The sequence below is a fragment of the Phalacrocorax carbo genome, chromosome 1, assembly GCF_963921805.1.
Source record: "Phalacrocorax carbo chromosome 1, bPhaCar2.1, whole genome shotgun sequence".
NCBI classification, from domain to species: Eukaryota; Metazoa; Chordata; class Aves; order Suliformes; family Phalacrocoracidae; genus Phalacrocorax; species Phalacrocorax carbo.
The window spans coordinates 12,206,080-12,225,267 of NC_087513.1; positions in this window are offsets into that span (position 1 = coordinate 12,206,080).

The window sequence follows — 19,188 nt, forward strand, 5'->3', positions numbered from 1 at the left end:
GGAACACAGGGAAGTGATTAGAGACAGCCAACACAGCTTCATAAAGGGCAAATCATGCCTGACAAATTTAGCGGCCTTCTACAATGGACTCGCTACATCAATGGACAAGGGAAGAGCAACTGACATCTACCTGGACTTCTGTAAGGCCTTTGATATGGTGCCCCACAACATTCTTACTTCTAAATTGGAGAGATATGGGTTTGTTGTATGGACTATTAGATCATAAGGAATTGGCTGGATGGCCACATCGAAAGAATTGTAGTCAATGGCCCTATGGTCAAATGGAGATCAGTAGCAAGTGGTGTCCCTCAAGGGCCCATACTGGGACCAAAACTATTTAATACCTTCATCAATGGCATAGACAGTGGGATTGAGTGCACCCTCAGCAAATTTGCAGATGATTCTGAGCTGACTGATGCAGCTGATAGGCTTCAGGGAAGGGATGCCACCCAGGGGGACCTTGACAAGCCTGAGGAGTGGGCCCATGCGAGCCTCATGAAGTTCAACAAGGCCAAGTACAAGGTCCTGAACCTGGGTCAGGACAATCCCCAGTATCAGTACAAAAAGGGGGATGAAGAGATTGAGAACAGCCCCACTGAGAAGGACTTGGGGATCCTGGTGGATGAAAAAATTAGAAATGAGCCAGCAATGTGCACTTGCAACCCAGAAAGCCAATCATATCATGGCTGCATAAAGAAAAACCATGGCCAGAAGTGATTTTCCCCCTCAGTCTATTCTCATGAGACCCCAGCTGGAGCACTGCATCCAGCTCTTGGGTCCCCAGAACAAGAAAGAGAAGACCTGTTAGAGCAGTTCCAGAGAATGGCCACAAAAAAATGATCAGAGGGCTGGAACACTGCTATGAAAAAAAGCTAAGAGAGTTGGTGTTGCTCAGACTGAAGAAGGGAAGGCTCTTGGGACACCTTAATGCAGCCTTTTAATATATAAAGGGGCCTTATAAGAAAGATGGAGAGAGACTTTTTACCAAAGTTTGTAGTGCCAGGACAAGGCGTAATGGTTTCAAACTGATTTAGACTGGACATAAGGAAGAAATATTTTATGATGAGGGTGGTGAGACAGTGGATCAGGTCACCCAGAGAGGCTGTGGACGTCCCATCCCTGGCAGTGTTGAAGGTCAGTTTGGATGGGGCTTTGGGCAGCCTGATCTAGTGCAAGATGTCCCTGACCATGGCAGGGGCGATGGACTAGATGATCTTTAAGGGTCCTCTCCAACCTAAACCATTCTATGATTCTATGATAAATGTAGCTCACTGTAACTGCAGCTATTGCTCAGCAGTGCAGGTTTTGCTCTCAGGAAAAGGTAATTAAAATCAGTGCAATAGCTGAGTACAAAAGATTTACTGCAAGAATTAGTCATTATATTCTTTATGTCCTTGCATCAATTAAAAAGCTTATTATGGGTTCAAAAGTTAGTAATTTGATTCGCTCATAAGATAATAAAGTTGTTTAATATAGCAATTTAATGTCAAAAAATGAGGGTTCTATTTTCTGATCAAGTTGAAAGGATTTGAAGTTGTAATGCCTTACAAATAATCTTTCCAAATTTCTAGAAATTATATCAAGATTTATCACTAATAGTTTCAAGCAAATTGGAATTCTGTCCACAGCTGGGTATAATTTATTATCCACAGAGATCTGCAAATACTGAGGAAAACTCTTGAAAATAAAAATGTACTTTTTAAACCTCAGGAATTGCAGGAGTAGGGTAACACCTAAAACAACTAGTGGGATGTAAAATGTTTTATCAACTTTCTTTACCCACACTTTCTTAAATTGTCCTCTCTCAGTTCTTGTTAAAACTTATTTTTAGCATTTTTTTTAATAAACCTGAGAATTTGGACCATGTTTTATAAATGCTTTGTCTTAGTTGTCTTGCCAGGTCTGCAAGTGTGCATCATTAGAACTATATATACTACACATTGTATAAAGGTACATTTATAAAAAGTGGAATCAACACTATTTCTCTTTTGCCACTCCTGGAGGAAAAAGGTTAAATATCCAACAAAGGCACAGAGCATGTCTGAAAGACTTCTTTGTCAGAACAGTGGCTGTTTCTAAAGGCAGTTTCTTAAGAAAAAAAATTAGCAACTCATAACCTTGTGTAAAAGGGCAATGATAAATCTAAAAAGTCATTTTCAAAGACAGTGGTTACACAAAGAGTTGCCTGTTATTTCTTGTTATGTCTGTGATCATCAAGGCAGTTTTTGCTTCTTGTTTTTGGTTAAGATTTCAATCAGCTATTTTTTATTGTATATATGACACACAGTTATAGTAAGCTCCAGACCTCTGACTTGGCAATAGTTTTCTAAACAACACAAAAGACAACACCACTGCAAGATACTTAGTAAGTCTGGAATTATTTAGATCCAGATGATGTACTCTACTGAACTATTATGGGTTGTCTTTATAACCTAGCTGTAGAGTAACTACTTTATTTTCTACCATGAATTCTTCACAATCAGGAGTCCTTGCTTGGACACTTCTGTACTTTTACACTAGCTGTCCTCTGTAACAGATTCTAAGAACAGTTCTACATGTTAATGTTCAGAGGCTTTGATTAGTGCTCTTCTTCGAAATTAGGCTAACATGTACTTAGTATAATGCTAAAGAAAATTAGCATATCATTGACAAATCACACTGATGTAAATACTTCAAACAAGAATGCTGAAGAGCATTTACACTGCTGCTAAAACGTAAAAACCAGTCAGAAATGACATTAACAAAAGAATTATCAGATGAAAAAGAAAGACCTACACTTCTGTGTTTATTTCCAACCGTAAGGGCTTTTCCTTTCTGCCAGCATGCATTACAACTTGCATACATCTCAGTGCTATTTTTTTATTCTTCTTGTAGCTTCCTCCACTTAAGTAATAACACAGAAGGAAAGACAGCTTGTCTTAATGTTTAACCCTATAGGATACTGAGCTTGCTTCTGAAGATGTTGGGAAGCAGACACATCTTTTCTAGTATTTATCAACAATGAGCTGAAGAAAGGCTTTAGATATTGAATAGCCATGAAAAATCAGGGTCCTGGGCATATCAGTAAAGGTATGGAGAATCTTCAGGATTTAGTCCCAAAGTTATGTTTTGAAATTACTTCTTGTAAGAAAACATGAATCGTAGCAGAGGGCTTTTTTTTTTCCTTTCTATGGTACATTGGTGCCACTAAGTAGCTCAATGCAGCCTAGCAACAGTTAGTACACATTGTATGTGTGACAGAAACCACATTCCAGTTCTTATGATCCTGGGACATGGCCATGAGAAGGAAAATATGCCCAGATCACTGCTGAGTGAATCTGAACTGGCTGCTCACAGCTGGGTATTTCCAAAGAGCCAGAAGAACCTCTGCTGTCTTGTCAGCTGCTTTACAGTAAGAGAAAAAAATCCATATCAGCACCCTTTCCTCACCCTTAATCACTCTACCATCAACTTCTATGAAGAAGGCAGCACAGTAATTCAAGCAAACTTTGTAGACTTTAGCATATATTTGCATATGATGAATTAGAAATTGGAAAGATTAAGGATTAGCTTTGATTGGAGCAATTGGTATGGCTGCAGGAGCACAACTCCAAGGGCAAATAAAAACAAAATTCCTCTACCACAAGAATGGCATTACACATCTATGGTAGCACTTCCCCAACAAAGCTGCAGATGGTGGGAAGCACAGCATACCTCCATGGGAAAAGAAGCCCTCATACAGGCTTTGAGAGGGCAGAGGCAAAGAGTTACTGAGCACATCCCCAACTAGCAGAACTGCAGGGAGGAGAGGAGGCAGAAGTTCATGCCTCTCTTTTAAAGAAGACCCTTTCGCTTTTGCAATCTGTCAAGTAGGTGGAGGGGGTATGTGGGCAGAGAGGCAGGAAGACCCTATCTTTGTCACCTACACTGTATATGATCAACAGATGTAGGTGCAATTCCTCAGATGCCAGAGCATTTCTTGACTTGGTTCTCTGGAAAATGCCCAGATGAGCTCTTCTGCTTATTCCTTGATGAGGTTAAGGTGACTTGACATGTTAGCTTTTGGTCTTCCTCTGCTGGGAAGGGCCTGAGGGGTCACTCTTATCACCTTCCCTTATCACTTATCTGGAAAGGGTGAGGCAAAAGGGCAATTAAGAGTCGGAGAGAAAAAGAAGGTACTTTTATGGGATTCTCCCTAGTCTGGATAGCAGGTTTAGTAGTCACTAACAACCAAGGAAAAAGCACATGGAAGAAAAATATAGAAATATGAAGACTAAATAGTAAGTTCCCAAGAGAGAGATTTCGTCCAGACTCCATGTGCAATAGTGTATAAATATAATGAGATTAGATACTTACAGTAGTAAGGATCAAAGGCCAGGTTTATAACACATTTTTGGCAGGGTTATGAAGAAACAAATCAATGCCTGGTGGCCTAGTAGGATGGTCCTATCTCCCAGTGAAACAAGGTAGATCAGAAACTTCTGAAAAGATCCCATTAAGTGCTTTAGTGGCAGCCCTGTGTGTCCATATACCTTTTGAAAAATCTCTCAGATAAATCATCAATCCAAAAGTAGAAGATGGCAGTCGACAAAGGATTACAGTTCTCATCACAGTTTCCATCTCACACAGGAAAAAGGAAAAAGGAGAAATACGAAAAATAAAACGTTACAATTTAAAGAGTTTGTAATGATGCTAAGAATTTCACATCTGTGTTTTGGATAGAAATTGATGTACTATATCCCCCAAAAGCAGACAAAACCCAAAATGGGAATACCAAAACATTGAAGCACTTTTAATTTTTTTACAAGTTGCATTAATATTCATTAAACTTAGCTGACATGACAAAGTTCAACACAGTAACAGAAACCTATTGTGAATCTATATACTATTAGAAAAAGCAGCATGACATTCTTCCAGTTTCAATTATCAGTGGGAAGTTTCAGAATAGATGTCATTGGTCTTGCCTATGTATGTCACGGCGAGTATCCCGACGTGTTTACTGGATACACAGTTTGATGCTGTGCTCACTCATTTACCCTTCAAACTTCCCAGCACAAACAAAAAGACACCACTTGCATCATAAGCTCAGTGACTCATACCATAAAATCAGTCTTCCTCTTTATTTGGGTCTTGAACAACTGGCTTGACCCAAGATGTAACAACTGTTTGCAGAGGAAAAAAAGCAGCAATTTCCCCTAACCATAAGCAGAACTGGTAATAATAGACGTCAGCTTAAGTGGGTTAACAGGGTCATGGAACCATTTACATTTTGTTTGGTGTGTGAGTTACTGAAGTTCTGTGCAGCTTTTAAACAAATGTAATTATTTTACTAGGAAAGCAAGGGGAGACAACCCCAGCAACCTTTATACAAACAATGGAACTCTAGCTAAAAGATTCAAAAATCTCACTCCTTGATGTTGCAAACTGTTTTACTGACTACAAATAGATACACTGTCACAAGCACAGGGAGCAAACGATTTAGAATACACTGCAGGCATAACAATCAGTACTCTTTTTAACCTGAGCAGGTACCAATGCTTCATATATCCAATTTTATTTTTAATTGCTATTTTTATTTAAAAATTCAATTTTATTTTAACTTGTGAAGGTCTTCATTATTGCTAAAGCAAACTTCCAAGCTATTTTTCCTTCTCTTGTCCCCAGACGCAGCTGACGGCCTGCATGTTTAATCTTTGTTTTTCATCATTTGTGCATTACCAATATTCATAAATATTCTGCAGACACATTTCTTTTCCTCTATTACCCTTATATTTTTCCTTTGTTTACGCATGTACAACCCCATCGCCTTCATAGTACATCCTCAAGTACACCCGTGCAATGTTACTGAGAATAACGGCCATTAATAAAAAAATTTAAAACGTTTTATTTACCATCTCAAAAACATAAAATCATAAAAATCTAATGCCAACAAAAGAACATCAGGTATTACATAGTTTATTCATATCAACCCAACACAATCAAACTATGCTCACGATCATAAAATGCTGCAGAAGTATAGTATAACGAGATAACCTTTTGTTCTCTATTAATCAGACATAAGCACAGGTTACCTACTTGGGGTTTCACTAGAATTACTAATCAATTTCTGGTATAGAAGGGCATTCAGTGAGAATTAAATCCTTAGCAAAATAAAATACAGGAACTATCAGTGGCGTTTATGCTTCAAAATATTGTTGTGATTTGTTATAGTGAACCAAACACAACTCCCAGCAGAAACAGGGTTTAGGCAACCCAGAGCTTGCTGCCAAACATTTTGGAGAATTCACAAGGTCAAGTGCACAACATATGAAAAAACTTGTTGAAATCTTTTGCTTCTCTGCCAGGGAGGTGAGAACTGACTATGCAGAATTAGAATTTTATTTTTTTTTTCTTTTCTCCCACCCTAAGAGCAGCCTGGTACAGAGAACTCTCTGTTAATAAAAATAATTCAAGCTTGAAAGTTCAAATCTATATCAATACTTGCTGCCAACACACAGAAGTGAGGAATGTAAAAGTCACAGCAGTGGAGTAAAGGGGAATGTAAAACTGGCCCTTCTTGTTCACCCCAGAGCATTCCCCACATTGGGGCCCAGACTGTCATGGAAACACGTGCTGAGTCAGACAGGGGAAAGCTGCTGGGCTGTTCTCGCAGCCTGCACAGGCAAGCCCTCTTCTGCTGCACCACCAGAAATCCACATTCATCCCTCTGTCTTTGATGCAATGACTAGGCCCATATCTGGGCTTGCTGAGAGATTTTGGCCTGAAAGATCTTAGATCTTATTTTGGTAGTCAAAAGGTTCCAGAGATAGCTTCTAAAAAAAGCTACATTTTTTTTATAACTGCAGTCATCTCCTAATATTTTACTATATCATGGCAGTGTTTAATCCAAAAGAGCTTTTTAAATTATCCAGATGTCATGTGAAATATACGTCTGTGTCCATGGTCCAGACAGATTATGAAGGCTCCAAAAATCATACCCAGACTTCATCAGGAGTAAACTGACATCATCCTATTGAATTTGCTGACTGCATTGTCTACAGTCAAGATGCTCAGAGCTGCCAATATGGGAAATATATTGTATCATCTGCAAATTTTATATATCCTTTTATAAGCGTATAAAAAAATATGTGAGTAGATGGGGAAAGAAATGATTTAATTATTTTTCTCCTTGAATTTTAGGGAAGTTCAATAAGTGACCTTCTTATGCTGTGAGGATTCCTTCCCCTTAAGTGCTCTTCGTTCTGCCATTCCCTCACCAAAAGCTCATGAAGCATTTTAATGAGCTGTATAGGAAAAGCTTGTTCTTATTTTTCCATACTCAGAATACACAATATCTATTGTCACAGGCTATGATTTTAAGCCATTCAGTAGAGTCTGTTTATCTGTCTATATATTAGACAGATGACAAAAAAGTGCTTTATGTTTGGGTCCCTTATACAAAGCCAGTGCATTACACTTAATATTTATCTAGTAGAGCTCAGTTCTGCAGTACTTCCATTCAGTCCTTCTCAGGATTTCTGTTTTATTGGAATACATCCACACATAGGGTATGAAACATGAATCACTCTGACTTCGTCAGCACATTACTTCTCTGGGAGGAGGTTTGAATAATATTGTATCCCTATAACACCAGAGGGAAAATGTAGGCACTACCATAAACAGTACTTTCACTTTGTTATAATTTGCCAAGGACCATAGGGCTAACATCTCTGTACTTGCTAATCACCAATTTGGATAAGTGCTAAGCCCTGCAATTGTGCAAGTCTTTAGATGCTACAGGGGTGTTTTCACTTTCCAAGATCAGAGTTTAAAATATTATGGGGCACTAAATAATGGCAAATGATCAGCTTTATGTCTTGCCCAGATTTATGGATCACCATCAAACTACCAGAAGAGAGTAAGATCAATTTAATTACAAAGTTTGAAGAAGACTTATTTATTGTTCCTCATTTTCAAAGCTCCTATATGTCCATCTGCTGTATGAGTCAATATCCCCAGGCACATTATGCTAGAATTCTACACTAAATTGGTCCTCTTAAGACAACAAAATGAAATGCAAGATAAGTGATTTCCATGTGGAAAACTTTCTGGTCATGCATGTTTAAACACAAAATATTATCCTGAATTTGCCCTCCTCTTTTTCTTTAAATTCCAGACAACTGGGAAACCCACATTCTTTGATGGCAGCATCGCTGCAGGTAAGTACTTCTAAGACACATCTTTTGTCATAGTTTTCATCACAAATAACACCAGCCACACTGCTTTGAGAGTCCATCTAGACCAGTACTGCCTCAAGAAGTGTCCACCTGTGGACATATAAGGAAAAAGAGCATCAGAGCAAGCATGTATGATATTTCACTCATAATATTCTGTTTGCCTCCAGCTACTTTCAGATTTATTTCCGAAGTGCTCATCCAATCTGTCTGTTGACCTATATAAATGTTTTGCAAACAAAGCATCTTTTGGCAGAAAACTCCACAGTCATAAAACATGTTGCATAAAGAACCACTTTTTTTGTTTTGAAATTCTCTGCTACTAGATGATAATAGAGAGGGACCATCTGATGGATGGATGGATGGATAGACCCCTATTTACCTTCTCTATGGCACTCATTATTTTGCAGATCTTTATCATAATCCTAAACTTTCTCTTTTGTAGGCTGAGGAGGTCCACCATACTCAGTTATTTCTTGTATGAATGCTGCTCTGTATCTTCGTTCAGCCTTATTGCCCATGTTCCTTTCTTTCGAGATAGCAAAGTACATAGATTATGAAACAAGGAATCATGTACTAGCTTAATTACAGGTTTTTACTTCTCTTTCTATTCCTTTCCTAACAATTCCTTATATTTTATTTGCTTTTTTGACCACTGCAACACTCTGAGCTCATGTTTCCATAGAACTACTGTATCAGGGAGGTTAAAAGATTACAGAATTAGTTCATTGTATTTTAAACCTGTGAGACGTTACTCAAAGTAGTGATGCGCTAAGCAGTTCTGATAATAACTATATGACTACATAGTAGAGCTTTCATTGTTGAATTTAGCTGTCATGTTTCAGTGATGAGACAGAGATGTTCAGCTGACAAAGAAGTTATCATCTACAGCAGATCTGGTACTGGAGTAATTACGCCTGGCTATATCGAGGTGTGGTATTATGAAGAGGATAAGGCAGCATTAGACTTCCCTATAAATAAGGGCTGGTAAATGGTAGGTTTCTATGACACATTTGTACAGTTATGTGGCATCCACATTTACAACACATTTACAGCTGTATTTTCTCAAAAAAGTCCCAAGAGCTAATTTCTACCTTTGTCTTGAGACATCTGAGGAAAACAACAGCACTCCCAGCATTTTGAAATTCTTACAGGTTCATTGTCTGCTGAAACAAAAGCTCAGCCAAAAACTGGGACAGAGGCTTAGGAATTCAATCAAAAAGTTTCAAGTGCTTGCTTTTGTGTTAGAAAATGATAGTAAAACAACCACATTAACAAGGCTCTGGGTGCTTTGATTTGACTAATTTTCTGGGTGTTGCAGAACCACTTTGTGGTCACTGGCTTCCTACATGCTGCAAATGTTGGTTTCTTTTTTAGTTAAAATATGTACTATTCCACCAATTTTCTAACCCACCGCTGAAACACTACACCTGAATTCAACACTACATTGCACCAAACAGCAACCACAGTGCCAGTATCTCCCATTTTGTGCTCAGTTTGGGTTTTTTTTTCCAGATAATGAAGTTGTAATTTTATGCTGCTTCCCACAGACATTGGTCTTTTTGTTTGATAATGGCATGGCCTACACTGCACTAGGCTTGCTGGCACCTGATGGGATTCATCTTTCGCAAAGGAGAAAGTGGGTCTTTGCTCATGAGCTTGCAGGACTCATCATTGGCAGCTTTAAACAAACTTGAAGGGGGAGGGGGTTAATATCAGGCTTGTCCAAGACAAGCTGAGGGACGACACACCAAGGTTAGAGGGATGGGGTGCTAGCGAGGGCACTCAGCCTGTGTCTCTGAGATGCGCTTATTTCACTGGAGCACAGCTGAAGTTGTTCGGAGATGAGCTGGGGCTGCTGAGGAAATAGGAGCCAAGAGGGGAACACCAGTGAAACACCTCAAAGGAATCAGGGGGTGTTCCTCTAAGGAGGTGACACGGACAGCAGCCCAGCTGAAGTGCCTCTACACCAATGCACATAGCATGGGCAACAAACAGGAGGAACATTGTACAGCAGGAAAACTGTGATATAGTTGCCATCATGGAAACATGGTGGGATGACTTGTGCAACCGGAGTGCTGCAACAGATGTCTATAAACACTTCAGCAGGGACAGGCAAGGCAGAGAGACAGTGAGGTAGCTCTGCATGTTAGGGAGTGTTTGGATTGTCTAGAGATTAATGATGGTGACAATAGGGTTGAGTGTTTATGGGTCAGAACCAGGGCGAAGGCCAAGGAGAGAGATATCACGGTGTGAGTCTGTTATAGACCACACAACCAGGATGAAGAGGCAGATTCTACAAGCAGCTGGGAGAAGCGTCACAACTGCCAGACCTGGTCCTCATGGGGGACTTCATTCTACCAGATGTACGCTGGAAATATAATACAGAGGAGAAGAAACACTCTAAGAGGTTTCTGGAGTGTGTGGAAGAAAATTTCCTAACACAGCTGGTGAATGAGCTGACTAGGGAAGGCACCCCACTGGACCTGTTGTTAACGAAGAGAAGGACTTGTGGATGATGTGATGGCTGGAGGCCATCTCGGGCATAACGATCATGAAATGATAGAATTTTCAATTCTTGGAGAAGCAAGGAGAGGGGTCAGCAGAACTGTCACCTTGGACTTCCAGAGGGCAGATTTTGGCCTGTTTAGGAGACTGATTCACAGAGTCCCCTGGGAGGCAGCCCTGAAGGGCAAAGGAGTCCAGGAAGGCTGGACATTCTTCAAGGAGGAAGCCTTAAAGGTGCAAGAGCAGGCTGTCCCCATGTGATGAAAGACAAGCCGGCAGAGAAGAAGCCCGGCCTGGCTGAACAGAGACCTTTGGCTGGAACTCAGGGAAAAAAAGAAGACCTTTGGAACTCTTGGAAGAAGGCAAGTCATGAGGATTACAAAGGTGTAGGGAGGTTATGCAGGGAGAAAATTAGAAGGGCCAAAACTCAGCTAGAGTTTAATCTGGCTACTGCTGTAAAAGACAATAAGAAATACTTCTCTAAATACATTAGCAGCAAAAGGAGGGCTAAGGAGAATCTCCAGCCTATATTAGATGTGGGAGGAAACATAGCGACAAAGGATGAGGGAAAGGATGACGTACTTAATGCCTTCTTTCCCTCAGTCGTTAATAGCAAGACCAGTTGTTCTCCGGATACCCAGCCCCCTGGGCTGGAGGACAGGGACAGGGAGCAGAATGGAACCCCCATAATCCAAGGGGAAATGGTTAGCGACCTGCTACACCACCTAGACACACACAAGTCTATGGGGCCAGACGGGATTCACCCAAAGGTACTGAAGGAGCTGGTGGAAGTGCTCACCAAACCACTTCCCATCATTTATCGCCAGTCCTGGCTAACTGGGGAGGTCCCAGTTGACTGGAGGTTAGCAAATATGATGCCCATCTACAGAAAGGCCCAGACGAAGGATCTGGGGAACTACAGGCCTGTCAGTCTGACCTCAGTGCCAGGGAAGGTTATAGAGCAGATCATCTTGAGTGCCATCACGTGGCACATGTAAGATAACCAAGTGATCAGGCCCAGTCAGCATGGGTTTAGGAAAGGCAGGTCCTGCTTAAGTAAGCTTAAGTAAGTTGATCACCTTCTATGCCAAGATGACCCGCTTAGCAGATGAGGGAAAGCCTGTGGATGTTGTCTACTTAGACATTAGTAAAGCCTTTGACACCAATTCCCAAGGCATTCCCCTGGAGAAAATGGCTGCTCATGGCTTGGACAGGTGCACTCTTCGCTGCGTAAAAAACTGGCTGGCTGGCTGGCTGAACCCAAAGAGTTGTGGTGAATGGAGTTAAATCTAGTTGGTGGCTGGTCACAAGCAGTGTTCCTCAGGGCTCAGTGTTGGGGCCAGCCTTTTTTAATATCTTTATCAATAATCTGGATGAGGGGATTGAGTGCGCCCTCAGTAAGTTTGCAGATGACACCAAGTTGGGCAGGAGTGTTGATTTGCTTGAGAGTAGATCTAGACAGGTTGGATCGATGGGCCAAGGTCAACTGTATGAGGTTTAACAAGGCCAAGTGCCGGGTCCTGCACTCGGGTCACAACAACCCTATGAAACACTACAGGCTTGGGGAAGACTGGCTGGAGAGCTGCCTGGCAGAAAAGGACCTGGGGGTGTTGGCTGACATCTGCTGATCATGAGCCAGCAGTGTGCCCGGGTGGCCAAGAAGGCAACAGCATCCTGGCTTGTATCAGCAATAGTGTGGCCAGCAGGAGTAGGGAGGTGATGGTGCCCCTGTACTCGGCACTGGTGAGGCCGCACCTCGAGTACTGTGTTCAGCTTTGGGCCTCTCACTACAAGGACATTGAGGTGCTGGAGCGTGTCCAGAGAAGGGCAATGAATCTGGTGAAGGCTCTGGAGAGCAGGTCTTATGAGGAGTGACTGAGGGAACTGGGGTTGTTTAGCCTGGAGAAGAGGAGGCTGAGGGGAGACCTTATCACTCTCTACAACTACCTGAAAGGAGGTTGTAGTGGTGTGGGTGTTGGTCTCTTCTCTCAAGTAATGAGTGACAGGATGAGAGGAAATGGCCTCAAGCTGCACCAGGGGAGGTTTAAATTGGATATTAGGAAATATTACTTCACTGAAAGGGTTGTCAGGGTTTGGAACAGGCTGCCCAGAGAAGTGGTTGAGTCACCATCCCTGGATGTATTTGAAAGATGTGTAGATGTGGGACTTAGGGACATGGTTTAGCGGCGAACTGGAAGTGTTAGTCTGACGGTTGAGCTCAATGATCTTTAAGGTCTTTTCCAACCTATACAATTCTGTGTGTCTGTCTTCTTCTTTCTTATATGAATTAGGATTGAGGAGAAAGGGTAAATGCTTGCTTTTCCTGTAAGATAGAATGGAGATGAGACCTGAATTATCTGAATATTTCACCACCCTGCTTTTAGTTCCTCTTTATATAGCTTCTCCAAAGCCCCAACAAGAGCTTTTGGCAGGGATTCCTGTTCCCATGCATAGTGTATGAAATGTTATCACTCCTCTTTAGGCCCTGTTGATTCACTGGCTTCTTAAAGGGAGATTAGTGATACACTTTCTACTTTTACAAGTAAATGTGTAAGTATTATAATACATAGTGTAAAGACTTTTACTCAGGGACAAAGAATATAGTCCTGAGAATATGAAATGAAAAGAAGCAAAATACATATGAAGGAGGAAAAGGTTCTGAGTACTGTAAAAATAAAACAGCTGCAAAGAAGAATTGACATGTTCCTTGTTAAAGCCAGCATTTCAGTTGGGGGTGACTGCTTTTGAAGTACTTTAAGAAAGAGCAAGGACGCCATGTTGGATAGCTAGCTTTAGATAGAAAGCCAGAATAAGGTGTAGTTTGAGCTGAAGATCAAAGACAGGGACTTATACCAATTGCATGGTGTTCTGGCTACCAGCACAGGAAGCTACAGTCAAGGCAACCAAGTCAAAGACACAGTGCAATTATTTAAAGACACAAATGAATACAGCATGTCCCTGCCTGGCATTCAGATCTGTCTGTAACCTTGTAACTCAGGCTGGAAGCAAACTCCTATTTGCAGGGAAAGTAGAGAGAGAAACCATAAAGTGCTTTGCAGATCTGGTTGTCTTTATCTTAGTGAATCTCGCCAACCCAGTGAATTTATTCCAGTGCGTAAAGGTTGAGCAAACCTTCCAGAAAACAGAGGACAAAGCGGGAAGAAAAGCACATGATATTGTGGAAAAATCTGTTGACTGCTTGACAGTTTAAGAGATTTTTTTTTTCCCCAGCGATGTTAACATGTCAGTGGCAAGGTCTCTCACATTGTGGAATAATTATTTTCTCCACAAAAAAACTTTTAGATCAGTACGTTCAAGGAAGAAAAGGCCTGGAGGATTCACCCTGCCAAGCTACTCTAACATTCTGCAGGATATGGGCCTTAGGATTTTTCTAAACTGACCTTTATTTAATCAAGGTATGCAGACTCATAAGGCCAGAATTACAATTTTAATCTCACAGTATATTGAAACAAAACTGGATTTTGTGAGCTTTATGATTGAGTTGATTGCATATACAGATATTCCTGATAAACACGAGAAACAGCAAACAGCCAGCAGAGAATGAGTCATACAATCTTCAAGTAATGATACCATCGTGATCAGCATATACATGATAGTAAAGATACAGGCGGTATATTCACCTACTTTCCCTTGAAGTTACAATGAGCCTTGGATCCTGATCCATCAGTCATTCAAGCTGGCACACAACCAGACATACACTGTCTGCCTTTTATGCCAAGTACCCAACTATCCTTTGCATGGAAATAGGAAACCATTCGTGGGTGCTACAGTATAGGTGTAGCAACAGTGAATTTTGTACGTGTCAGTTTGTACCAAAAGACGTTTGCCTGGTTAGATTGCTGTCAGCAGTATCATTCATCTTCTGTTTATCCCAGAAGATTTGTTTGCAAACACTGCTGAAAAAGTCAGCCAAGTCTAATACACTGTATATTCTCCTAATGAAATAAAATACATCATCACGACAAATATTTCTCTCAGGCCTAACGAGCATGCCCTCATGGGCTTTAAAATCTTGCCAGTGCTGTTAAGTAACTAAAGGTTTGGTCCTTGCAACTCTTCTTGCTGTGCGGCGCTCAGATTATGTGAGCCCTCCCACTGACTTCAGGGAGTCATTCATCACAAATCATGATTTTATCATGAGCATCTGTTATTAGATAATGTCAGTATCTGCAGGAAGCCTAGTATTTTCTACGATGGGCGTAAATACACTGAACACAAACTTGAAAAAAGCTCAACTTTCTTTTGGTAAACTAGTGCATTCTTAAGATACCAGTGCTGTAGGTAATGCAGTTACCCGTGCACTTTGGCAAAAGGAGGGTGTGCAGGGTGCGAGGTTTCAGGTACTCACATTATTCGGTTATATCTCACTGATTCAGGTTCCATACATCCTTCTTTTCATCTTCTTACTTTCTCTGTCTTGAAAGACTTCTTGTACAGTTTGGATATATGAACATTTGTTTTTTCCAAAGTCTCAGAAATGCCACGTTCACTTCCAAACCTATGTCTCTTCTGAGACAGCAGTGCAGCACAATGCTGCCAAATGTAAACTTGTGGGCTAGATGCCTTGTTTAACAAAAGTAATCTGAAACTCTGTAAGCTTTGTATAATGCTAACATCTGCATTTATTCAGCTGCAAATTATATACACGAGGCTAGATCCTAGCTGGTGTAAACAAGGACAGCTTCTCTGAAGTCACTGAGGATTGCCTCCACTTAAGACAATCTAAACATATGGTATATATTCATCAGTTCACTTCCCTTACACAAAGGTGGTCAGATTGCCAGTGAGGTATTCATTCAGAGACTACTCATACATACTCTTCTGCTATAAATTACAGCCCTCAATTATAAATTCAAATATATATCATTGCTTAGATCAAGGATGTGCTGAGGCAGCTTCATCTGGTACAAACAGTTCTTGAAACCAATGTTGATTCTTAAATTTTCCATTTAACTCTCTACAGCAACTGTCCTTTTGTGCACAGATTGGGCAACTGTGTTGGCTCTTTCTCTCCTGTTCCATGCCCACTTAGTCGTGGATGCAGTAATACCCATTTGCTGTGTGTATATGGAAGAGAAAACCTTGTTTTCTCCCTATGCCACAGTCATATCCTCAGCTTTACCTCCTGGCCACTGGCCCATGACCAGAATCAACTGAAGACCAAACAGAACTAGAAAATAGGACAGGCAAAAGTGGATCAAATAGCACTCTTGACTACATAAAAGGGAATTGCAAAGGCAGAGGCAGATTCTTGCAGGAGCACAGTGAAAGGACAGGGGCTCATCAAGGAAAGGATGGGCCAGAATCAATGTAAGGAAACTCCATTTAGACAGGAGGAAAAATTCTTTGCTATGAAAGTGCCTATGCGCAGGAGCAGGCTGCTCAGGGAGGTCGTAGAGCATCTGTCCTTGGAGATTGTCAAGACCTGATGGGATAAGTGATCTCACTTTGAGGATGGATTTAACTCCAGTGTTAGTGCTGCTTTGAGAAGAGATTAAAAGAGATCACATCCCTGCGAACCTAAATTGTTCTGTGATTCTGTGGTTTAGTTCAATTAATTTTTCAGCTGACAAAAGTGTCAACAAGAGACAGTTCCAGTGACTGCAGGTGAGTAACACTGCGCTAACATGATTATACAATGAAACCCATGCACTCCTTTATGACTGGGATTATTTTATACATTATATATTTTAATATGATATGATGATATAATATATAGTATTATTTTTTCATTTAAGCCCCCCCTCCCCAACAGATGATAAACTAATTTTTCTGAGATGCGCTGATAAAATCCACAATTTAGGCAGACATAAGAATGAGAAAACACTTTCAGCTCTTTGCTACAGAATACACATTTCCTGACCTAGCGCCCCAGCTTTGATAGCTTGGAAGATTTTGTTTCATCCTCATAGAGAAATTTCTAAGGAAAATGTAGGCTTTAAAGAACACAGACATGAAAGGGTATTATAAGAACGGAATATTTTATTGTCTGTGATTTTCTGTATACATTAAATACCAAAGGATTTAAATTTGTTTTGAACTAAAGATTAAAAAATGAAGGCTTTATTGGTCACTTTATCTTGATGTGTTTTTTAAATGTGTAAATGCTAGGAAAACATACTTTATTTCTAACTTCTCTAGAGCTTATAACTAGATGTTGTATTTGTGATTTTTTTCAGAAAGTGAACTTTTTACTCTGAATTCCCTTTGATGGTACTATTTTCAGTTTATTTTTTACTAATATAAGCTACAATGATATAACCCCCAAAAGGAATCTAAGTGATAAAAAATAATCCAAAATGAATTTTTCTTTGTTTCCCCCATATTAGTACATCCTATATAAAAATTACCTTTATTTAGACTGTGTGCACAGGGACATCTGCTTACTGAAAGCAGCTGATCCGTATACAGATTCTGTGTTCTTTTGTCATAAGAAATTACAAACCCCGTATATGGAAATGACATGTTTTTCACTTATTGCAATTGTGTGGAGGGAACAAAAAAATAAATTAAAAATTAAATCATTCTCTTTTGATTGCAGTTTACCTTACACCTGTGTAAACCACCAAACAACATGTGAAGTAGTCAGCAGTGAGGGCCAAAATACCTCTTCACTAACGAACATGATTTTAAAAGATTATTGTCAAAAATTAGTTTCTATGATAGCAAAAGAAAATTAGCATCTTTAAATATTTACAAAGTGAATGTGGATTTTAAAACCAACTAGGAAATCAACATCATCTCTAAGATGTAAATAAAGTCTGACAAACTATTCAGAATGAAAAACGTATTCAACAACTTGAGCCCCATTTTCTTTTCATGCATCATTTGTGAATAGACTTGATTTTTGATAATGCCCTCATTATTCAAAAATATTTTAACCAGTCATTACCCAAAGATGAAGATAAGCAGGAGTAAGTCCCGAGGCTGTTTGAGGTGGCTCACAGATATTCATTTGCACTTTAAAAGATTTTTTTTTTTACATATCAGAATCATTCTTTGAATGCTCACAGACAGTTTGAAAGATGATAAAAAATACTTTTGGTAAATGTTCTTTTTTCTGCAGTGACTCAGATCTAGCTAGGTTGCTAACTTCATGCCTTTTTTTTGATTTGAAAGGATGTCTCATAGAAATACAGCAAGTGTGTGATGCTATCTCAGACAAAGTAGATTTGTACACCATCAAACACATAGGTATGTTTTGGCATTACTTCTTAAAAGCTCTTCAGTGTTTGCTTTGAGTCATAATGGATTAGTTTTAAGAACCTACCTAAAGGCATATACCATTAAGTGAAGAACGGATTGAGAAACAGATCCTTTCTGAAAAGTTTCCTATTCAAATAGAGAAGCCAGAGGAAAAAATCTGGTGAGGGAGTCCTTGTGCCTCCTGTTCTGTGGGAGGTGAACTTAAGGCACCTAGGAATAGAGGTGAAGTTGTGACACACAGGAATTAACCATCAAGATCATGGAAGAAACTTTAAGTTCTGCATTTACTTCAGGTTTTAGCTGGGGTGGGAGGGAAGTTTGGTTGGTTGGTTGATTTTACTCCAAAACCTACAGCAGTGAATAGAAAATACTTCTTTATAGTCCAATTTCGTTTTTGACCAGGCGCAACCTGAATAAACATTGCCCCATAACCCAGGCAGAAATAGGAGAATGGAACATCTAAGTACAAGTCTGAAGCATGTAGAAGGCTGTAGCTTTCCTTCAGAGCATTGCCACAAGAGACGGAAGGAAAGCATGTCTGCTGGCCTATGGAAGCCAATGACTCTTGAAGTGATAACAGATAATTTCTTCTAAGAGAGGAAAAGTAATAGGCCTTTCATACCTGACTACCCTGCCTGTTTTCAAAACAGTTCTAATGAACTGCCTAAAATAACATTTCATGAAGCAGTTGTGTGTTTAAAGTTACTGGAAAAATACTGAAAATACCTTGAAACCTGTACCTTATACATGGTCCCAGGATGCATAATCTTTGTGCTACAGAGAGAACTAAAACAACAGAGGAGGTACGCTGTCTTTTTATTATTACTATTATTATTAAAAGATAACCTAAGCCTGCTTGTAATATAAAGGAGAAAATTGCCTGGCAGAAGGCTCCCAAATAAGTACAGACACTATTTCATGCCCATCTCCAGCTGAGTCTTAAGGATGTGTTAGATGACCTGGATGGAAGAGCCTGCCTTCCCAGCAGCCATAAGACTTTGCTGCACCAAGAAGGCCCAACAGTCATCAGTGTAATTCTCTGTTAGTTACTGTAATTTTCCAATTTACATGTAACTCCAAATTTCTATTGCTTCAGATCACCAAGCATGTAGGTAATAATTATAATCACAGCAATAACAAAGACAAAAAAAATTTACAGAAAAACAGGAAGAATTTTGGAGAAGCAGTAGCCAGTATGTTTCCTAAATAAATACTGTATGATTTTGTTCAGGCATATATGTGAATCTATACAAGTTGTTCC